This window comes from Monodelphis domestica, chromosome 7 (assembly GCF_027887165.1).
Source record: "Monodelphis domestica isolate mMonDom1 chromosome 7, mMonDom1.pri, whole genome shotgun sequence".
Lineage (NCBI taxonomy): Eukaryota > Metazoa > Chordata > Mammalia > Didelphimorphia > Didelphidae > Monodelphis > Monodelphis domestica.
The window spans coordinates 35178321-35193244 of NC_077233.1; positions in this window are offsets into that span (position 1 = coordinate 35178321).

A 14924-nucleotide genomic window follows, 5' to 3' on the forward strand; every position below is an offset into this window, starting at 1 on the left:
AGCTTAGCTTCAAGAAGGAAGTCAGATTCAAGAAAAAAGTCTGCTTAAGGAAGAAAGTTGGCCTCAGGAGTCACCTTCACCTCCAGTCATCATCTTGACCTGCCTCTTGGAGAAAACTTGGGTGAGTGGATAGCTGACTTTCCCTTCCTGTCTTCTGGAGAGAGTTTAATTCTGGTTGAAGGTCAACATGTCCTGACTGAGTCAAGCACCAGAGTAATATAGGCTAATGTCTTCTCTACCCTTTTGTATTTCTCTACTTTCACTCTTTTTACCTCTTTTGTAAATAAAAGCTATTAAAGGTCATTTTGACTTTCAGCAATAATACTTTGAATTGGCAACCACCATTATTAGTTATAATTTTCATATATTTTAGTCAAACCATTAATTTTAATTCCTACACTTTCTAGTAACAAACTTAGAGTGGGGGTGGGGTGCAGTGGAGGAGGGTGACCATATGCCCACAGAGAAACTCTGCGTGCCATCTTTGTACTCATGCCATAGGTTCACCATCACTGACCTATATCATATTACCTGCCTTCTTGGAAAGAGGGAAAGAGTACAAAGGAGGGGGCAGGAGAAGAATGAGAGATTTTTTGGACATAGCTAATGTGAGATTTTGTTTCTCTTGAATGAGCAAATTTATTATAGTATTACCTATTTGTAACAAAGTATTACATATTTATGACAAATCACATGCATTATATTATTGCTATGTTACATATTATGTTATATACAAAAATGCTTGTTTACTAACTGGTGAACAATCTTATGCTTAGGGATCCTTCTGGTATGTTTGTCATTTATAACATTATAGGAGAAAAAGCTGGAAGGAACTCAAGGAGTTCAGTGGATAGCACACTGGAGTTAGAGCCACAGAACCAGGGTTCGATTTTTTTCCTTATCATTTAATATTTGTGTGACCTTGGGCTAGTTACTTAAACTCTCTATAAAATGGAATCATTGGGCTATATATCCTCTATGGACCCACGAATCCTGCCCCACGCTGGTGCTAGCTCTAAGTTTATAACCATATGATCCATTTTAGTCCAGTCTATTGTGGATCCAGAATTAACCTCTTTAACATCCCCAAGTGATCTTTGCTTGAAGACCACTGGTAGAGGGAAATCCATTACCTTCCATTACAACCCATTTATTCCCCTTTCAGAAAGTTCTCAATTAGGAAGCTTTTCTTTACATAGAATCTAAATTGGCTTTCTGGCAGATCACACCCATTGCTCCTATTTTTTGCCTTGTGAGTAAAAATCTAATTAGAAGCCTAATTTCTCTTCCATATACTTGAAGATAGCTATTATTTCCACCTAAATCTTATCTTCTCCATTTAATTAATTCCCCATTCATTCAACAAATCTCCTAATGATCCTAATCACATGCTCCAACTCATCAATATCAATTCCAAAATATGGTACCCACAGTCTAACAAAAAACTCCACATGTGATCTGATCAGGGTATCCTGCAGAAGAACTATTTCCTCATTTGCTCATAACTGGTATGATATTGGGACAGGAACCACACATATTGAACCAGACACATATTTAATCCTGTATATAACTTGCTTTGTATATCATTGTTTCCACATTGTTTCTTCCATTAGATTGAAAACTCCTCCAGTGCAGGAACTGTCCTTTGTCTCTCTTTGTATTCTCAGAACTTAGCATGGTGCCTGGCACATATTAGGCACTTAATAAATGATTATTGATTGGAACAACTAGATAGGATGATGTCATAGATTGTACTTGGAAGTTATTTAGAACTAAATGCTATTTTAGATAGCAATGATGGCAATAACTCTTATTATACATTTCTCTTCTCCCAACTCTCCTTTCCCTTGTCTCCCAATTCTCTTTTTTTTTTCCATTTCCTTCTTCACTGGTCTGATGTGCCACAGGTATTTTTTAGTCCACTTGGAAACATTCATAAAGGAGGAAAGCTTGATGTCTCCATTTAAAATCTGATTTGAAAATTACTAAAAAATTTAAGTATGGATATATCAAGCCAAAATGACTAGACTGCCATTACAAAATGGAGCAAGCATAAATTCAAATGAGAAAATGTCAGATGTACTAGAATAATCTAGTCTTAACTCTAAGTTAAAAACATTAACCATATCAAATACAGTGGTAACAACTTTTGAATGACAAATGCCTGTCTACTCAGTACAATGAGACACTATCTATCCCATAGGATTTGATGGATAAGTTCAACTGAGATTTTTGATCTGGAGTAACATTAATTGTACTAGGAAAAAAATAAAGATACTGTTAGGATCTTGGGCAAATGGGCAAAATACCCCATTTTTCAATGTAGAGAATGTGCCTTTTAGAATTCTGGTTATATATTTTGGTAAATACTCTTTATTTTGCCAATCTTTTATTTTAAAATATAGTTCTTGGTTGCTTACTATATGCCAGGACTGTTTTCTGTTTTATTGGGGATATAGAGATGAATAAGACACTGTTCCTATCCTGATAAGGGAATTTATCATTTAGTTGAGGATATACAGGACCACAAAATCTCAGACTGATGTATCTAGTCTAATACATACATGAAGAAACCTTCATTATACTATACTTGACATGTCATTGGCCAGCATCTGCTTGAAGAGGGGACATCCTGCCATTCCAGGTGGTTCCTTCCACTCTTACAGAGTCCCAACTAATTGTTAGGAAATTTTGCCTGACATTGAACCTAAATTTACTCTTTGTAACTTCCATTCATTGCTCCTGGTTCTACACCCTATGGTCAAATGGAACAAATCTAATACCTCTATGTGTCAGCCCTCCAAACACTTGGAGACAGATATCATATACCTCTTGAGTCTTCTATCCAAGACAAGCATGCTCAGTTCTTTCAACTGATTTGCATATGACATGGAATCAAGGCCCTCCACCAACCTGGTTGCCACTCTCTGGATACTCTAGCTTAAGAAGGTCATTACCTTTTTAAACAATGGGTCCAGAAACTGGAAACAAACTTCTCCAGATGGGTTTGGTGAGGGCAAAATAGAGTGGGACTATCACCTCCCTATTCTTGAAAGCTCTGACTCTCTTAATGCAGCCCAAGAGTGGCCTAGTTTTTTTGACTTTCAGTCACTTTTGGCTTTCAATCATATCACATTGCTGACTCAAACTGAGCTTGCAGTCCACTAAAAGTCCCATATCTTTTTTAGAACAACTTCTGTCTATCTATGTCTCCCCTCCCCTAACCCTGACCCTAAATACAAAAGTTCAAGATTTTACTCTTATTCATTTCAATTTTATTTTAGTAAATTAATCTCCAAATTGCAGACTGTCAATATCCATTTGGATCCTGACACATTAGGTACCTCTTATAGTTTTGTGTTATCTGCAGTTTTGATGATCTTCTAATCTGTATCTTTATTTAAATCCCTTATAATAATGTTAGTTAGCCCAGGGCCAGGCAAAGATCCCTGGAGACTTCTAGTCATTGACATGAAGCCATCAACAAATATTCTTAGTGTCCAACTTCCTAAACAGCTCTCAATCTATCTAATTTTATTATTTACTCAATATATCCCTACCTTCTCCATAAGAATCATATGAAATACAATGACAGCTTCACTAAAATTTAGCCAAACTATATATATATATATATATATATATATATATATATATATATATATATATATATATATATATATATATATATATATATAGAGAGAGAGAGAGAGAGAGAGAGAGAGAGAGAGAGAGAGAGAGAGAACTCTCTTCTTTTAGTTTAGCAATCCTAAAAAAAAAAAGAAGAAGAAGAAGACGGACTAGTTGGGCATGACTGTTCATGATAAAGCCGTATAGTTTCTTATAATTGCAATTTCCTTTTCTAGACTGATGAAACATCCTAGTATTTTCTCAGCAATTGAAGTCAAGTCTCTGGATCAGAGTTTGCAAGGAGGTAGAGAGAGTGAGCATGTAAATGCTCTAGTGGAGCCGAGTTCATTTCACCATAACTGACATCTTGCTCCAGAGGATGATGGCCCTGGCCCATGAGAGAGCAACCATAAGGAGATTTCTGTGGTATTTGTTTATGTAGATGACATGTCATATGCTACTGAGTGTCACCTAAGCATTTTCATTGGTAGTGCTTCTCATGTAGGAGGAGCAGGTCTTCCTTTGCCTTTTGTTGAGGCACTACCTCAATGCCCTTGCTGTCAACTGATTCAAAGCCCACAGTCTTCCAGCCTTTTCTAATGAAATTTGGACTTCCTGTTGCTGGTCTCAGTTGTGTTGATTGACTTGCTACACTTGATCAATAATTAGTGAAGTTGTATACAAACACCAACTGTAGATGAGCCAATGTGGTGGTGGTAACTCCTAAAAATAAATGCTCCTAGACATGAAAAGTGCTTGTCCATTTCTTTTTAAAATCTAAGTTGGTCATTTAATTTAATTCATATTAATCTCTTCAGACAAATTCCGTTTTTCCTCCTTCATGGAATCGTTTCATTTTATGTTTTCCTAATAATTTCATTCTTGAGCATCTCCCATTCTTCCTAGATGAAATGATATTCAAGTGTGTAAAGCACTTGGCCAAATAGAGCTATCATTCTATTGAATGAACATTTAGGCAGGAAGGTAGGAAAGTGCTTGCTTGTATTGGGAGTAGCATAATGTTGATTTTGACATTTTTTAGTCATAAACTGAGGCATTGTTTATTGGAAGCGGTCATACACATGAACATCAAGTGAAACTGACCTTTTCCTACCTCTGTCACCCTCTTCTACACAGTCCTCATTTCTTCACTGTGCTCTCATCTTCTTTAGGGGTTCCGGGTTCATTCCCAAAGTGGGGGGTGAAAATGTACTCTGCCATCAGGGTCATAGAGTGGATCCTTCACACCAAACCTAAAAAAGGCTGTCCTGAGGCATTTGAGCAAGGACAAACCCAGAGTGACATTGGATGTGAATCCAAGTCTCCAAAGTCCAAGTGGATCACTTTATCCATTCATTACATTACAATGCTTCTTATTTATTTTAGCATTTACTCAAGCAGAGGGGTCAGAATGACATTCAAAAGTTGACTATTCAAAGTCCAAAGACCTTAGTCACTGGCAAAGAGGATAGGAGCTCCAAAGATCTCTCTGTATCTGTAGACTTGGGGTTTCTCCCCACTTCCAAGAAGAATGTAAACTCCTTGAAGGCAGGCACGGTTCTATTGATTACCTTTGATCCTCAGAACCTTACCTAGCATCTCACACATAGCTAGAGCTTATTAGATTCTATTGGCTGTAGTATGATAAAATTGGCATTTCCCTGGCTAGAGCAATGTCATTACCTTAATCAATTAGACCCCATTATAACCGTATCTCCCTTTTGTGTTCTTCACCCCATCACTTAAAGCCCAGATCTTATGGAGCTCCATGGAACATTCGATGGGGCGAGATAAAGGCTGGAAATCTAGGCTTGTGCCAGATGGAGAGAGGTACAAAACAGCTTTTCTTACTCACTGCTAGACAAACAGCTTTAAATTGTTAAGGGGCCTGGCGTGCCGCAAATATTTGGAAACCTGCTCAACTGGTTGAGAAAGGCAGTTGGAGGAAAGATCTTTAAAAGCAAGTGTCCACAAGAGATGGGCCCAGGTATTTGTACTATCAAACTCCTCGCCCGGATAAAATAGCTCTAATTTCTCTCTTGCAAATATTTATCGAGACCCCGTTCTTAAGTTGAACCTGCACTCTTTGAACTATGTGGCATTTTTTAAGCATTCACTGGTGGAGTGGAGGTGAAGTTAGAAACAGATGCTCCAAACTTGTAAAAATACTAACCCAGAAAGTTTAGCTTTTGGGTTCAGCTTTAATTAAATATTTGTAGGGGAATAATGTCAGCTACCTTGATAAAATATGACCATGTAAAAGGAGGAGCACTTTGCTGTTTAAAAAACTTTCAGTGAAATATGTAGACATGTTCCAATAGCATCATGCCACACTTCATCCAGGCCACAGAAAGTTTTCTAAATATAGACCCTTACAGGGATCGCAAGATATATCCTGGGATGGATGCTCTTATGGAAAAAAAGAAAAAAGACAGATGTACAAAACTGCACAAAGGGTCCTGTACTCTCCTAGTTTACACCCCCATGGAGCATTGCATGTAAGTTATTGTACACAACCCATTTGCCAGAGCAGACAGAGAGCAATCCTCCTCTTGCCTTAATAGGAATGCAAATTTTCTGGTCCAAGGGACTTTCTATTCCTCTATTTTGCTAAAAAACCAGTTGCAATAAAACAGGCCTATTTATCCAAACTTGGGATATCCCTAACTTTTTCCAGATACACCACAACCACTTAGTTTTTAAATCATGCTCACAGAAGTAACATAAAAGGGACGATCAATAAACAGTTCAGTTTCATAATAAACTACTTCCTCAACATCTCCTCAGAGGAAATTTTACACTTGAGAAAAGGTGAGCATCCACAGAAAAGTAATTGACTTTGTCAGGATATCTTCCTGTTCACTTGGATACAGCTGAAATGTGTTTTAATAAGCCCTTTCTCCTTTATAACCCCAGCCCCCTTTCTGCTTGATCCCCCAACAGAAAGAGGAGGAAGATGGCTCTCAGATATTCCTTTGTTACACTAATCAGAGCCAGAAGAGCTGTATTGACTTTCAGCCCTTGGGGAGTTGTAGTTCTTTTGTATCTATCTCATCCAAGAAATCAAGTTTGATTAATTTGTCATCCAGGAAAATGTGTGATCTCCTCTGTGCCACTCTTTGAAGAATGTGTAGGAACTTGAACCCAAGGAGGAGGTCAAGGTCAACAGGTGAAACAGGAGGGTTTGGGAACTTAACAAATTCTCTCCTTTAAAAGCTGCCTCCTTTCATTTAAGACAATTTTGGTCTTTTCAACCCAGTGATCCAGGGCTGGCTTTTCCCCCCCTGCCCTATGATTTTTAACAAAGTTATCAGAAGTCTGAGGAATTAGGTAACACCCAGAAAATAGCCACTAAAAGAAATATGGGGGCAGAATTACTTGACCTTATTTTAGTCTTAAAAGACCACAATGTGAGTGGAAGAGCAGAGAGGGCTGAGCTTAATGTCATCATGTGTTTCTGGAATGAGTAATCTGGGAAAGGGTCTCCAGATGGGTCACATCACAGATGCACATTTATCGGACATGATAACATACCCTTAGTTTGCATGTTAAAGTATCTAAAATGCAGAGTACTTCCCCAAGATATTATATCTCCTTTACTTAGTGTCTGAGTTCCTTCTATGCTACATAGCCTTTATAAAGAAATAAACATATACATGTGAAATATACATATATGTAGACATATATGAGTATGTAGGGTATATAGTAAGAAAACTTTATAAATTTGGAGGCAGCTAAGTGGCTTAGTAGATTGCCAGCCAGACCCAGAGATGGGAGGTCTTGGGTTCAAATTTGGCCTCAGATTCTTCCTAGACCCTGAGCAAGTCATGACCCCCATTGCCTAGCCCTTACCTCTCTTCTGCCTTGGAACTAATGCTCAGTAGTGATTCTAAGATGGAAAGTGAGGGTTTAAAAAATAAATTTCACAATTTAAGAATTCATTTGTCTAGGCATTTATCATGCTGCTACAAGTAGCTTTTATGACAGTTATTTCTTGGGGAATTTTCCAAAAGTTATATCATATATATATATTTTCTATTATATACCTGTGCTTGTGTTTGCCCTGACTTTGTAGGTTCTTTGATGGCAAGGTCTGTTTTGGTGTTCTGTAATATCTGGACTGCCTAGTGTAGTGGAAATTCTGGCATTCCATGCTTGTGGAACAAAGGGTGGGAGGAAAGGAAATAAGCATTTATAGAATACCTACTATGTGCTAGCTATTCTGCTAAATGTTTTCCAAATATCTCATTTAATGACTGATTGGATAGATGAATGGATGAATGAATGAATGGATGGGAGGATGTATAAATGAATGAATGAATAGAACTTCTAACTAAAGCCTCATCTACAATGCCTCATATTGGTGTAGAGATAATCCTGTTATACCAAAGAGTATCAGTACAAGCAGGTCTAATTGAGAGAATCTTTTAGTACAGTCCAGTGAAGGACTGTATTTCTCATTTGAGTAGAGTTTCAATGTAAGAAGGTGGGCCACCATATTATAAATATATATATATATATATATATATATATATATATATATATATATATATAATATCTCCTCTCCAAAAAGATAACCTAAAATGTGAGGAATGTTTCTTTTTATTGTTGTTTTCATATCTTTGGTACCTACCTAGAACAGTTCTTGGAACAACATAGGCATTTAAAAAATGTTTACTGATTGATTTCTCTTTTCAGTCAAAGGAAGTCACATATATAATTCAGTAAAACATAGAGAGGAATCATAATCTGAATCAGAGATGGTGGGGCGGGGACTCTAACAAAAAAAATTAGAGATGCCTACAGTGTGTATGCCATCCCTTCATAGCCAATTGGAAAGAATGATGGAAACCTTAGTTCCAGATCTGATTTTTGTTGATAACTAATTATATGACTTTGGACAAGTCATTTGACTTCATGTGTTTCTAAGATTCTTCATGTATGTAATAATGGAGTTTGACCATATGATCTATAATATTATTTCCAACTCTAAAATTCTGTAATTCTCCATCAATTTATGTCAAAAGTCCTACTCACATATCCTCTGCAGTCTTAAAATTTCTCAAGATTTAAATTTTTTTGGGAATAGTAATTACTGTTGTATTTTTAAGTTTCAAACTAATAAGTCATTTGACCTTTTCTATTCTTCAAAATCCTCAGATCGTGGATCTGGAGCTGGAATGGTCATCCTTGGCTTTATGGATGAGGAAATGGAGGGCAGAAGTGAGTGGCGATTTGTCCAGCATCTCACATCACACATCACAGGACAGTGTAGAAGCCAGGACCTCCAACCGTAAATCTAGCATCTTTTCAACAACATAATCTTGTTGGAAAAAGTAGAACGTATCATTCATTTCATGTTTTACTCCCTAAAGAATGAACTTTTCTCTAGTGTCTTGCTTTCTCAACATTCTGTTTATGTGGGGGGAGACCAAAGGAGGAAACAATTTGTTTTTTGAGATGCAAAGGAAACTTGTGCGAGGAATTGTCCACGTCTTTATGGGTGGGAACAACATATGCACTTGGCTGAACCATCTGTATAAATGTTGCCAGATTCCAATATACTTATTATTCTAAAGGCTTATGATTTATGATTACTATTTTAATATGCTTGTGATTCAAGCTTATTTTTACTGGCACAAAATCAGCTAGTCAGCACAAAACAAAGTCTGGACAGTTTAGGGAAAGTACACAAATACGCATGTATGTATATAACATATAGATACATGCCTCAATGTGTATGCAATTAACTTGCTGTCTTGCAATGCTACTTTTTTCCTTAAAGACCCATCTACCTAAAATGCTAAAAGTCAATCAGCAATTATTTATTAAGCAACCACTATGGGTCAAATGCTCTATTAGTCATTAGGGATAAAAATACTACAGAGCAAACAATCCCTACTGGCAAGGAGCTAACATTTGAATGGAGAGGCGAGGACCTTAAGAAGTATGTACAGAACAACCGTAAAAGCTAATAAACATGAATTCAAAAATAGTGGAATAGAAGATGGCAGAGGAGAGAGGGCATCGGCAGTTTGGGGCACCAAGAAAAGCTTCACTTAGAAGGGGTTGCTTGGGCTGTGTCTTGAAGGAAGAGAGGGATCGATCGGAGGACCTGAAGATTACCTAGAGTACATCTATGGCCGGTGTAAAGACGTGAATGCTAGAGGGTCCTGTGTGAGAAATGGAGAGGCCAGTTTGGCTGGATCGCAGAGGGGGAAGAAGAAGAATACTTAATGAGACTTAGAAAGATAGATTGGAGGGCAGGCTTTACAAATGAAACTGGGCAGTTTAATTGTATTCTGGAGTTGACTGAGTAGGGAAATAACATGGCCAGCTTTGGGCTTTTGGAGAATCTCTTTGGGCTGGAGTGGGAAGAGAACCAAGGTGGGAGAACAATTTAGAGGCTGTAGTAAATGATAAGCTAGTTGGTAAGGGCTGACGACCTGAATGCTTTTATAACCAACATATTGGAAAACTGGAAGAAATAACCCTTGATGAGCAGGGTATTACATGAGGAATGGTGTGCTGGTAAAGGGAACCGAATATTTGGAGTCTAGAGTCTGGAAGTCCTGGGTTGGAATCTTGATCCTAACATTGAACTAGCTGGAGGACCACGAGCATTTCTTTTTCTGTTCATCTATAAGATGGGGATAATAACACATGGACCTTCCTCATGAGTTTGTTGTTGAGAGACATGGTTGAGAGGGCATGTGTAAGATGCTTTGTTTTAGCAGTGTGGTATAGGGAACAGAGCACTGACTTTGAAGCCAGAGGGCCTGTATTCAGATCTTATCGATGAGACTACCTGTAGGATTTTGGGCAAGCCACTTAACCTTTATGGGCCTCAGTTTCTTCATCTGTTAAATTAAAGGAGTTAAATTAAATGACTTCTAAAATCCCCTCCAGCACTATATCTACTTATAATTCTCTAATGGGGCTCTATGTGTAGGCTCAAGTTTGCTCAGATGGCACCATTCACACAGAGAATGTCATCTAAGCCAACTGATGGGGTCTACACATGCATCAGACCCCCCCACTGCACTACTATAAACTTAAAGCACTAAATGTCATTTCTAAGCATAAGGAAGGAATATGTAAAGAGAAGCAGAGCTTCAGTCTGTAAGGAACTTCCAGCCTAACTATTGGAGAAACAAATAGTGAACCACATTCAAAGGCACATGCCAAGAGAGTAAAACAGAGTACCTAATTACTGGTGGTACAATATTATTTAAGGACAGAAATAAGAACTTTAAAGCTGAGAGAGCAACACTAAGATTTTTAATGTCTTTTTGTGTTTTATGTCTTACTCTGTATTTCAAAGATCTTTAACAAACTGTGTATATTTATCAGGTCTCTCATCTAAATAATAACTAATTTCTAGTACAAAAAGTGTGGATAACCCCTCAATAGAGGGTCAAGAGGAAATGTAGTTTATATGACAGAAATGGCCAAAAGGCACTTATTCCCTCTACAAGGAGGAAGTGTTAGAGATGAGAGAAGATGGCAGTCTAGAGTGTAACAACTTGATGATCAGGTGAAATGGAGAAAATTACAACTAAGAACAAACAATGCAGAGGAGATAAGACAGGCACACATTCAAAAAGTAAGTTGTTATTCTGAGGATGAATGCTCAGACATCCGTAAGTAGTACCAACTGAGGAACAAGTAACTTAATAAAGCTATTTGTGTTAAACACCAGGGGAAAAAGTATTGTTGAACCAAGGGATACACATATACCATCTAAGAGTTGGAGGGTATAGAAGACTAGACAAGGGCCAAGAACTTCCATTTTCTAGGTTTACTCATGCCTACCTCCCAGGGCTTCTGGGAGGATCAAATGAGATAATGGATGTAAAGCACTTTGTAAATGTTAAGGCACTATATAAATGTCACTTTTTATTATTTTTTCTTTACCAAATAACAAAGACCACTAAATATGCATTCAAATGGAAAAGTAGTGGAATGAGGCAGAACAAATTCAGGGCAATGTATATATTTCTGAACTATTTAATGGTTTGACTTCAGAAGAGTTAGATCAGTGGAGTGTTCTGTCCAGGTATGGCACAAAATCTCCTTTGCTTTTGCAGTCAGAACTCAAAAGTCTAAAATAAGCCCACACACTGACACTAACTAGCTTGTTTATATTAGAAAAACAAAGTCTAGTTTTACTTTTTTCCTGTAAAAATGCTGGAGCAAAAAATTACAAACATAAAAAAAATCCGCTTTTCACATGTATCTGAACATCAAACAAAACACACAATATAAAATCAAAAATAACTAGAACAGAAAAGTTTTCAGTCTGACCTTAAAAATATTGAGCAAATCACTAGTTGAAGCAAGATCAAAAGGAAGGACATTACCCCAGCTTGTAGCCAGATGTGAAAGAACCCCAGTTGCATGGGGCACAGATGGTATAAAAGGGGGGTGGAGGGAAAGCAGATCCAAAACATACGGCAAATAAACCTGGTTCAACTTACACAGGTAAGACAGACAGTTCTAAAGAATGAATAATTTTCAATACAACTGATAAGATTTTAATAAATGGTCCAAGATGTTTCCATCAAAAGTCATCGTGCCCATTTAAGTTCTGAAATGCTCTTCAATATTTTAATTATTATCGCAAAATGCCAAATAATATAGAAAAGTTTTATATGATGTTGACAAAAGAGGGAGAGCAACATTTTCCTTAGTTAACCTTGAAGTTATTTCTTAGTGTCACCCAAAGTACCAGCAATTTCTGGGTGCTTGGTTTAAAAAAAAAGGTTGCACTTTTCTTTTTGGAACAGGAATTCTATGATACAGTTATACTGTCCAAGGTCCATTAAATTCATTTTAGTGTTGAAAAATTCTATTTGTTTAAAGATTTTGAATACTTAGATTTGTTTCATTTGTATTCCTTCATAAATTGCTTTCCCATACAGAACAGTAAAAAATGATAATGAAATATATATTCCTACATATATATGAATATTTATCATTTAATACAGAAAATTCTTCCCCAAAGCCCTATTTGGCTTCATCCACTTCTCTCTCTCTCTCTCTCTCTCTCTCTCTCTCTCTCTCTCTCTCTCTCTCTCTCTCTCTCTCTCATACACACACACACACACACACAGAGTTCCTAGTTGTATAATCCAAAATATGCATTTATGCAAAGTAAAATTACAAGAAAAATCATCAGGTTTAATTGTTAGTTTGACAGTTGGAGTTTTTAAAAAGATCACATTAAAGATAGATGCTTTTAAGAAATTAGCCATCAACCAAAAAAGCACATTTGCCATAATAAATTTTCTGAGCTTCTCCCTAAAGGAAGCAGACGCAAAAAACATATCAAACTGTATTTTACAGAGTAACCTAATGGCAAACTTCAGAAATATATGCAATATGGCTCTAAACTTCAGTGCCAATAATGAGCAAAAATCTTTTTTTTTTTAAATGGACTTCCTGACATTTGCTTTTTATTCATGCGGTCTTGCTCATTTTTTGGATTATTTTACAAGTTTCTCTATTAATAACCCTTTTTGATTTAGTAATGGCTTTACTATACTACTATTAGAAGTGACAATTAATTTTAGTAAAAATCCATCCATAGGCAACTTTGATAGTCATTTCAACACTTCTGTGTTATTTTACATGCACTTTTATAGCTCTATAACATTCATTTAATCTTGTTCAATGATGCTGAACCCCAGATGCCATAAGATATTATAGAAAAGTAGTTACTGCACATATGGAGCAACCACTTTTTCTGAACATTAATTTTCTCCTCTGAAAATACTGAAATAATATATAGAAAATAAGAGCTACTACTCCATAGAAAAGATAGAAATGACTTTATATTGTGGGCTTAGAGAGATTTTCTAGATTATGTTATTGTGACACCAGATATAAAGATATTATTGATGATTATTATCTCTGCACATCTATGAAATGACAGGTTTCCTCAACACTCACAATGTCATTGGCAATACATATCTGAACTAAATCATTTGATGGGGAATGAAAGTCTCTTTGAAACAACTCACAACTGTAGGCAAAATGGAAATATTAGAAATAGTTATAAAAGAAATGGTTGTTTTTTTCTTTGAGCTTCTAAAGTCTAAATATTCTTCCTATTCATTCATTCAACAACAACAAAAATGTTGTTTCCTCTGTGCAGAGCATCGAGGAAAATGGTATTTAGATATAATTGCTTTAGGACCCTCAAAACATTTTTTATCTATATAAATATACAGATTCTCTCTCTCTCTCTCTCTCTCTCTCTCTCTCTCTCTCTCTCTCTCTCTCTCTCTCTGTCTCTCTCTCTCTCATAGTCCCTACCTACATAGAACTTAAAGTCTAATAGACAGGCGTCTTTTAAAAACAACACCTCATCATAAATACATGACTGAGTTGCATGGAAATTGGGAAGGCATTATGGAAAAACTGGTTGGGTTGGGTTTTAAAGGATGATTAAGAATGAGGGAGGTCATTCTAAGCACAGAGACTAAGTGTAAGAATAATGAAATATGAGTTAATGTACAAAGTAACTTAGTTTAAACTTTAGAGGAATTAACATTTTTAATTTTGGATGTTCCCAAGGAAATTTTTGTCCCAATTTCATTAGGTTGACCTAACTTTTGGGAACAAGGTAGACCAGTCAGTCTCCCCCTCTCCTTTTAAAGATAAGTAAACTGATCCCCAGGGAGATTAAATTGCATTCCTGAAAGCTGCAATTGTCAGAATAGTTCTTGACTGGCATCATATCATCTAAATTGTGTTGTAATTATGTCCTCATCCAAGGGTCTTTCTGAATTTTCCTCAAGAAAGAATGCCAATAACTAAATGATTTTTCACAGAATCAATCTTTAGACTCGTATTACAGGAATATATCCTTTTTCTAGGATGATTTAAATAATTAACTAAAATCTCTTCCCCAGAGATGAGATTCCTTTAAAAAACCAGAGGATAGAGACAGCATGGCAAAATGGGTAGAGAATTAGCCTTGGTCACAAAGACCTGGATCCAACTCTTCTCCTGGCCATGGAACACTGGTCAAGTTGCCTGACCTCTCTCAGTGCTCCAGATTACTTTTGAGGAATAGAAGTTGCAGGGAAGTTGTTGGCTTGATCTTTATTTGTAGAGGGAATGCCTGGGAGTTCTAAGGGTGAAATGCCAAGAATGTGGGTCTTGGAATCTGGAAAATTTGGGGGTTCAAGTCTCACCTCTGACACTTATCAGCTGTGTGACTCTAGGCAAATCCCTTATCTGAACCTCAATTTCCTTATCTGTAAAATGAAAACACTGAACTAGTTGAC